The 9716-nt window shown below is 39.0% G+C and overlaps 1 non-coding gene across 1 annotated transcript; it reads right to left on the bottom strand.

Annotated features, from left to right (window-relative positions):
- Positions 1-224: 224 nt before the first annotated feature.
- On the bottom strand, positions 225-331 carry LOC148916482 (small nucleolar RNA R71). Its single transcript, XR_016128364.1, has one exon. It is a non-coding gene; the product is annotated as a small nucleolar RNA R71 (small nucleolar RNA).
- Between the last annotated feature and the right edge of the window lie 9385 nt (positions 332-9716).

The following is a 9716-nucleotide window of genomic DNA, read 5'->3' as shown; positions in this document are numbered from 1 at the left end:
ATGGTAATACCACTGAGGATCCTTACATGCATATTAAGCAATTCTTTGCTACGATCAAAATTCATGGCCTTGATGATGAGCAGATTAAGATGAGGCTATTCCCATTCAGTTTAAAAGATAAGGCTAAGTTTTGGTTATACTCTTTGCCTAATGCTTCAATTCGTACTTGGGATGAGCTTTCTAATAAGTTTTTGCAGAAATTCTTTCCGGCTCAAAAGACTAACAAGATTAGAAAGGAAATCCTTGGTTTCACACAAAAGGAAGGAGAAGCTTTTCATGAATGTTGGGAGAGGTACAAGGAGATGATAAGTTCTTGCCCACACCACAACATAGAGAGTTAGATGCAAATGCAATCTTTCTATGAAGGTTCGCTTGATTCCGAAAGGATGATGGTAGATGCAACAAGTGGAGAAGGACTGATGAACAAAATAGCAGATGAGGCTTTTCCGCTCTTTGAATCCTTGAGTGCTAACTCTCAACAATGGAGCCACAATAAAGGAAGAGGAGTTCTTATGAAAGCTGTGGTCTCTGAGGTAAGTACTAATAATGAGATTGCTGCAAAACTTGATGTTACGTGTTCTTTGCTTCAACAGGCAGTGACTGGCCCTCTAGGAAACAAAGTAGAAGTTCAAGATCAATCTTTTGCAGAGCACATGCTAGAACAAGTAAATGCCCTTCAAGCAAGGAATCCTAATAATGATCCTTACTCAAACACGTACAATCCGGGGTGGAGAAATCATCCTAATTTCAAGTGGAGCAATAACCCAAATGTGCAACAATCTCAAGGACCTCCCTAGGATTTCAAATACAACAAAGGCAATTCCAGCAAGCTCCCCAACAAGTGCAAGAGCAAAGGGGTGATCAAATGGGAGAATTGCAAGACATGTTCAAGAAGTTCATGGGGCAACAGATGCAAACCAATCAGAATCTTCAAAATGCAGTGAACAAACTAGAAGTGCAAGTTAGGCAGATTGCATCCTCCATGAGCAATAGAGCATCCGGAACTTTCCCAAGCCAAACGGAGGTGAATCCAAGGCATCAAGAGCATGCTAAAGCAGTACACATCTTGAGAAGTGGTAAACAAGTTGATAACAAGGTTGGAGATGCCAATGAAGAGCAAGAAGATGGAGAAAACGTGGAGATCATTCAGCCACCACATGGGCAGCCCACAACTTCCAACAAACAGTCCCTCAATCTTTCTGGAAAGAGCATAGGCCCTAAGGTATCATCTAAAGTTAATCAGGTTCCAATTTCAACTAATGCTTTTAGGCCTATTGCACCCTTTCCCAACAGGTTATCAAAGTCAAAGAAAGATCAAGGCTTGGATGAGATAATGGAAACATTCAGGAAGGTGCAAATCAACATCCCATTGCTCAATGCCATTGCTCAGATTCCAAAGTATGCAAAAAATTTTAAGGATCTATGCACTAACAAGAGGAGATTCAAAGAGCATGAACAAGTTGCATTGAGTGAAGAGATAAGTGCGGTGTTACAAAGAAAGCTACCTCTAAAGCTAAAGGATCTAGGTTCGTTTTCTATACCTTTCATAGTTGGTGATTTTAAGTTTGAAAAAGCTTTGCTTGATCTTGGTGCTTCTATAAACCTTATGCCATATCATGTTTATGAGAAACTTAACCTTGGTGAGTTGCAAGCCACATCTGTGAGCATTCAATTGGCAGCTAGAACTATTAGGTACCCTAAGGGCATTCTATAAGATGTTTTGGTGAAAGTGGAAGAGCTAATTTTGCTAGCAGATTTCTTGGTGTTGGAAATGGAAGAAGCACCAATTCATGACAATCAGTTACCACTCATTCTAGGTCGGCCATTCATGGCAACTGCCGGTGCTATTATTGATGTGAAGAAGGGTACATGACCATGAACGTGTTTGATGAGACAATAGCATTCAAAGTGTTTGAAGCCTCCAAGTTTCCAAGTGATGAGCATGAAGTTTTCCAGCTTGATGCAATTGATACTATGATGAAAGAAGCACTGCCAATGAGTTATTTGGAGCCCATTGAAGCATGCATCACACAAAGCATAAGGAAAGAAGAAGTGGACAGCTTAGAGGCTGTGATCTCTCCTTTACTTCTTGAGCTTGTTTGCAGCATGGATAGCTACATACAAGTTGGAAAGAGGTATGCAAACCAATTTGAATCATTACCCCCACCTACTAATAAGGTTTTACCTTCTATTGTGCTGGCACCAGAGTTGGAATTAAAGGAATTGCCAAAACACCTAAAATATGCTTATTTAGGTGAAAATGAGACTCTACCTGTTATCATTGCCTCACACCTCAAACCAAATGATGAGAAGAAGCTTTTGAGAGTTCTAAAAGAGTACAAAACTGCAATTGGGTGGAGCATTGCAGATATCAAAGGCATAAGTCCAACACTATGCATGCACAAGATATTATTGGAAGACAACGCAATGCCTAAGATGGGTGCCCAAAGACGTCTCAATCCAAACATGAAGGAGGTGGTAAGGAAGAAGGTAATGAAGCTTTTAGATGTTGGTATTATTTACCCTATATCTGATAGTAAATGGGTGAGCCCAGTGCAAGTTGTCCCCAAGAAGTCAGGTATCACAGTGGTGAAGAATGAAGCAAACGAGCTTGTACCTACACGGGTGACCACGGGCTGGAGAGTTTGCATTGATTATAGGAAGCTCAACACAGCAACAAGCAAGGATCACTTCCCTCTTCCATTCATTGATCAGATGCCTGAGAAATTGGCTGGCCATAGCCACTATTGCTTCCTTGATGGATATTCAGGCTACAACCAAATCGCCATAGCCCCAGAGGATCAAGAGAAGACGACCTTCACATGTCCCTTCGGCACTTTCGCTTATAGGAGGATGCCTTTTGGTCTTTGTAACGCACCAGCCACTTTTCAAAGGTGCATGATGAGCATTTTCTCCGACATGGTAGAAAGGTTCATTGAGGTATTCATGGATGACTTCTCTGTCTTTAGTGATTCTTTTGATCAATGCTTGCATATCTTATCCAAGGTGTTAGCTAGATGTGAACAGACTAATCTTGTGCTTAATTGGGAAAAATGTCATTTTATTGTTAACCAAGGCATAGTTCTTGGTCATGTCATCTCTAGTAAAGGAATCGAGGTAGATAAAGCTACGATTGATTTGATTGCCTCCATGCCCTCACCTACTTCTGTCAAAGAAGTACGTTCTTTCCTTGGCCATGCAAGTTTCTATAGGCGTTTCATTAAGGAATTTTCTAAGATTGCGAGGCCTTTGTGCAATCTCCTTGCCAAGGACATGGATTTTGTCTTTGATCAAAACTGTGAGAATTCTTTCAATGCTTTGAAGAAGATGCTCACAACTACCCCAATCATTATACCACCGGATTGGAGCTTGCCTTTTGAATTGATGTGTGACACCTCAGATTATGCTGTTGGAGCCGTTTTGGGACAGCGAATTGATAAGAAGCCACATGCCATCTACTATGCTAGTAGAACCTTCAACGATGCCCAACTCAACTATTCCACCACAGAGAAGGAGCTGTTAGCTGTCATATTTGCTTTGGAAAAGTTCAGATCATATTTGATTACTAACGAGGTTATTGTTTACACTGATCGTGCAGCATTAAAATAATTTTTAGCCAAGAAGGATGCCAAGCCACAACTCATTAGATGGATTCTCTTATTGCAAGAGTTTGACCTGGAGATAAAAGATAAGAAAGGAAGTGAGAATGTCGTGGCTGATCACTTGAGTAGATTGGTGCATGTATCCAATGAAGAGGAGGATTCATTGCCATTGCATGAAAGCTTCCCTGATGAGCAACTCTTCTCCATTTGTGCTTTGAATTCTCTCAATCCATTGCCTTGGTTTGCTGATATTATTAACTATTTGTGCACTAATGAACTCCCTACAGGGGTATCTACGTTCCAACGTGACAAGCTTAGGAAGCAAGGAAGATACTACTTTTGGGATGATCCATATCTATTCAAGCATTGCCCAGACCAAGTAATTCGAAGGTGTGTGCCTAAAGGAGATTTTAAGAGCATTCTAGAGTTTTGTCACTTCCACGCATGCGGAGGCCATTTTGGAGCAAAGAAGACTGCCAGCAAAGTGCTACAATCAGGTTTCTTTTGGCCTACTCTTTTTAAGGATGCTTATGTTTTTTGTGCTTCATGTGATAGATGCCAACGGATGGGTAATTTACATGCTAGAAATCAGATGCCTCTCACCAATATCCTAATCATTGATATATTTGATGTTTGGGGAATTGATTTCATGGCCCCTTTTCCTACCTCTTATGGATTTGAATATATATTAGTTGCTGTCGATTATGTTTCTAAATGGGTGGAAGCCATTGCCACTAAAACTAATGATGCTAAGGTTTTGATTGGTTTTCTCAAAGGAAATATTTTTATAAGGTTTGGCACACCTAGAGCAATCATTAGTGATGGTGGCTCCCACTTTGTTAACCAAGCTTTTGCAGCACTCTTGAAGAAATATGGAATCACGCATAAGGTGGCAACACCCTATCATCCTCAAACTAGTGGGCAGGTTGAGATAAGCAATAGGGAGATTAAGCACATACTTGAAAAGACAGTGAACATCACAAGGAAGGATTGGTCCATGCGTTTGGATGATGCACTGTGGGTTATAGGACTGCTTATAAGACCCCTATAGGTATGTCTCTGTATAGGCTTGTTTTTGGTAAACCTTATCACTTACCAGTGGAGCTTGAGCACAGGGCTTATTGGGCAATCAAGGCCTTCAATTTTGATATGAAAGCTGCTGATGAGAAGAGGAGGCTTCAACTCAATGAGTTGGAGGAGTTGCGACATGAAGAGTATGAGAACGCTAAGCTTTACAAGGAGAAAACAAACAATATCATGACAAGAAAATTCTTAGGAAGACGTTTGAGAAAGAGCATAAGGTTCTCCTATTTAATTCACGCCTTAAGCTCTTCCTAGGTAAGCTTAGTTCTCGGTGGATTGGCCTTTTTTATTACTAATGTGTTTGATCATGGCGCAGTGGAGATTCAAAATATTAAGGATGGCAGCACCTTCAAGGTGAACAGACATCGGTTGAAACCTTACTTTGATGCCAACTTTGATGCCAATATTGAGTCTCAAGCACTCAAGGAGCCTTCACCACTCTCTTGATGCTCACCAGAGTTTGGACGTCCGACTGAAGACATAAAACTTAGCGCTTTTTGGGAGGCAACCCAAGGTGACGAGGAGAAGACAGAACATGCAAGGAAGCCTGCTTGTGTCCTAATTACTTCAAAGGGGAGTTTTTCTGAACTCTAACCTTTGGTTATGTCTTTCCCTTATCTTCTTTCCTTTCATTTATGAGGCCTTGCTTTTTCTTACACTCTAAACATTGAGGACAATGTTTCATTTAAGTTTGGAGGGAAGGATTTAGTTATGTTGTTTCAAATTGTCAAATTTTAAAATTTTGAGTGCGTCTAATGGCCAAAAACACAGGATTTTGTGTGATGTTTCGTTATCCTTCCAAACACCTATGATAAGACTTGGATCTAATACTAATATGGTTTCTCAGAAATTGATAGTCATTGTTTAAGGACTTTCTGTGGTTCTGAGTTAACTCTATCTTGCGTGCCATCCTTGCACTTATTGAGCACTTTGCCAAGTTAGTCCAATTTCTTGCTACTTGGAGACGTTATGCAATTCTACTTATCTCATGATATTGGTTTCGTACTCTAGAACTTATTTGAATATCTCTTGAGACATTTTGTTGCCATACAATGCTTAGGAAGTGATTTAGGCCATCTTTGAACCGTTTGAGCCTTTCTAACCATCCCTCTACATGTATTTATCCCTAGTCAACCCATTTGAGCCTACGTTAAGCCTTTCTTTGTGTAAACCATTCCTACCATAATAAACCTCTGTTTTCTTATTCTTACTAATTCTATGAGCAATTAAAGCTATCTTCAAAAGAGAGTTATAAAGAAGAATGCAAGGTTTTTGGAGCAAAAGTGAATCGTTAGTGCCATAACCCAAGTGTTGAAAAGAAATAGTTTGGGGGTATTGGTAACTCATCAAAAGAGGTAATGAAGTGTGACCAATGTAGTCACGGCCCTAGGGTGTTATAAAAGAGAAGATCATGGTGATCTAGGGTAAAGAGCCACAAAATTAGGCCAAATAAACAGATATGAAGGTGCTGAAATTATGTTGAAAATCTGCTCATATATGTGTTCCTTGCTTGTTACAAAGTTCAGTAATCTCTTATGCTCTTCCCTATGCTTTAATTGTGCTCAAAATATTGTATATCTCATATCCCTTCTTTCATTCAACCACTACCCTAAACCTCATTACTACCTTTGTAAAGTCCTTTTGATCCTTGGTGTTGCATGGTATTATGTGGAGAGCAGATTGGATAATGAGCTTATGGGGTTCGGAATTTTTTATTTTGCTCTAAGTGTGTGCGCATGTACTTATTTGAGTTGCAGGTGTCGTTCTGATTTGGCATTCACACACTACACTTAAGGATGTCATCGTGAGCTTTGCTTTCTCGTGAATCATGTATGGAACTTAGATTGTGATTTTTATGTTTCTTTGGAACCATATACATTGGTGATTCTTAGAGGATATTGTTCAGAAGGCTAGTTGCGTATTTCTTGTTTCCTAAGTTGTAATTTTCCTTTGTTTTGCTCGAGGACTAGCAAAATCTAAGTTTGGGGGTATTTGATAAGTTTATAATTTTATACGTTCGCATGACTTCTTTACTTAGTGACTTTGCTTAGTTTCTCTTTATTTTGAGTCACTTACCTCTTTTTGTTTGTTTTGTAGGTTAAGAAAGCAAGAGATCACATTTGATGCAATCCATGCTTGTTAAGGGCTGATTGGGATAAGAGGAATATGAGCTTAAAGACAAACCCAATTTGGGCCACACTCCTTGTCAGTCCAGTTTCGTGGGTCATCTTGTAGTCCTCATTTCAGCAACTTACACAAGTCGGATAAGGAGACATCCTTGATAGAAGTTGTTCCAATGGGTGTCTATTATCACATATCCAAGTTTCAGCCCAATTGGATAAATCTGGAGCCCTCAGCACGTCAAAGACTGAACCAAGTTCACAGAAATATCATGTTGGCTGCCATCACATTTCAATGTGTCTACATCCCTAGAGCCATGTGCTAAGTATGGGCAGCCACACATGGGAGTCAAATCAGCTCAGAAACTTAGAAGGATGAACAAAAGTCAAATTTTCCATTAAAAAACCATACCAAAGCATGTATTTGGCAGCTGGAGCAGGTGGCAAGTATGGGCATCTGGAGCAGGTGGCAAGTATGGGCATCTGGAGCAGGTGGCAAGTATGGGCTGCTGGAGTTGTTGGGAGCAGCTAAGAGAGGTGTGCTTCACCAGCCAAAGGGGAGGAAGAAATTGCACTCTATAAATAGAGGGCTGCACACTCATTCAAAGAGATAGAGAGTCAAATACACATTTTCACTTCACCCATTACTCTCATACACAAATTCAGATTCACCACAATTAATGACTCTTGTATGCTTTATTCTAAGTAGATACCATGCTTAGGTTGCATATTAGAGATCACGTGTTGTGTAGATACCATGCACAATTACATGCCTTAGGAGAATCATGCGTCCTACACCTAGATACCATAGGCTTGTATGCGATAACCTGTTGTTGATGAAGCTTGAGTCAATTTCTATGCATTCATAACTTGGATAGGAAAACTAGTGGTGGATTCCGAGGCTCTAACACCTCTCAATTATTGTTTCACAATCTGTCCAGTGTTTACTTTCGAGCACTTTCATTTCACTTTCTTCTTTTCATTTCAACAACAAAACCCCCCATTTTGAGTGCGTGTGTGGTGCTAGGATTCTGTCCTAGACCTTTAGTAATTAGCAAGAGGCATTGTTGAATTGGACCTTGCCTTTAGCTAGTTAGTCATTTTCCTTGTTCTATGTTTTTCTAGCATTCTAAGTAATTTAACTTGGAACCAAGTTACCATTCTCTGTGGGATCGGCCTCGTATTTACATAAGCTATACTATAAACGGTTCGTGCACTTACGAGAATTAAAGTTGCTGTTTTTAATAACTCATTTTAGTTGTTAGGAATTGAATCAACAGAAACCATGCTCGGGGTAGAAATTGATTGATCTACCTTATGGAAGAAAGCTAGACAAGACAAACATGGTAACATCCCGGATCCAAAGATGGCAGAGAAAGCAAAATTAATTGTAAGCCTACTCACTCTATTTTAAATTTTTATTAAACTGTATATTGCCCTGATGATTCTTATTATGTCTTATTTTATATTTTTGCGTCGTGTGAATGATATTGCTATGCCAAAATGTTTTAAAAAACGTCGTTAAAGGTCTGAATTTGAAATCATTACTCTGTTTTTGTAATTATAGCATAAGACGTCGATGGTTTATTTATGGCGTCGTTTGAAACTTCTAACCACGTCGTTAGTTAAGTACCGTCGTGATAAATTTATGATGACGTCAATTGCTATGTTATTGCATCGTGTGAAATTATATAAAATGTCGTTTTTTATAAATAAAACCATCGTGTGTTTTCTTGTGCTGGCTTTTTTATATATCTTTGTTTTAGGATGAATTGCAAAAACAAGTCTCTCAAGGCAGTCTTACTGTATCTGGCAGTAATGATGTGTTGACAATGGCTTTGGGTCCCGAGCATCCAGGGAGAGTTAGAGGGGTAGGTGCTGGGTAAAGTTTGCCTAGACAACAGAGGGTAAAGTTTGCCGATCAATTAAAGAAAAGTGTAAGACTTGTCCTTCAAGAAGAGACTTTGAAGATGGAAGCTAGATCAAGGGAAGAGACTTTAAAGATGGAGGCTAGAACCAAGCAATTGGTAGAGGCTGAGAGGGAAAATTTTCTGAGTCAGCTTTCCCAACTCATCCCCAATTTTGATCCAAGCATGCTTAAACCGAAATCTAGACCCTGTCAAAACCAAGGTCAAGAGCAAAGTCTCAAAAATCCAATGTCGGACAAAGCAAGCTGCTCTGGGGCTCTTAATGGGAGATCCCTACATTTTGAGGATGATATTGCCAAGAATGGGGAAAAGCAGGATGAAATGGTAACATCTCTTAACTTTGAATTCTCTGTTTTTTTTAAAAAGCTATTAGACGTCATTATTGTGAGCCAAACCGTCGTTTGAAATACATACCACGACGATTTTGTTAATAAACCGTCGTTTTGGTTTTAATACCACGTCATATTTAGTTTACTTGTTTTACACGTCATTAGACGTCGTTATTTTTTAAAACTTTTATGGTGATTTAGACGACGGTTTTAGTCCTTACCGACGTCATAGATAAATCCCCACGACGTTTATTATTTACCATCGTTTAATGATTTTATGACGTCCGTAATTCTTACATACCGTCTTATGTTATGCCTTACCCCAACGTTTTAATTTAATTTTTTTACTTTTTGTACAATCTGTCTTATATATATATTTCTTTATTTCTTAAAACAGAAATCTAGGGATTTAGAAAATCAAGATGAAGAAAAGAAAGATGAAAAGCAAGATGAAGAAAAGCAAGATGAAAAGGTAAATTCTCATAACTTTGCCTTTTTTATTTGTTTTTCAAATTTCAGACGTCGATATTTTCTTTAAACCGTCGTTTGTTTTAAATTTCCATGGCAGTTCTGTTTTTAATTGAATTTTTAAATTGTTGTACAAGCTTTCTTATATATCTCTCTTTATTTATTAAAACAGAAATCCAGTGGTGG

This window comes from Prunus mume, linkage group LG6, assembly GCF_029339155.1.
Source record: "Prunus mume cultivar Tortuosa linkage group LG6, ASM2933915v1, whole genome shotgun sequence".
Taxonomy (NCBI): domain Eukaryota; kingdom Viridiplantae; phylum Streptophyta; class Magnoliopsida; order Rosales; family Rosaceae; genus Prunus; species Prunus mume.
The sequence above is the reverse complement of the archived record's forward strand: the minus strand, read 5'-3'. Positions and strand labels throughout refer to the sequence as shown.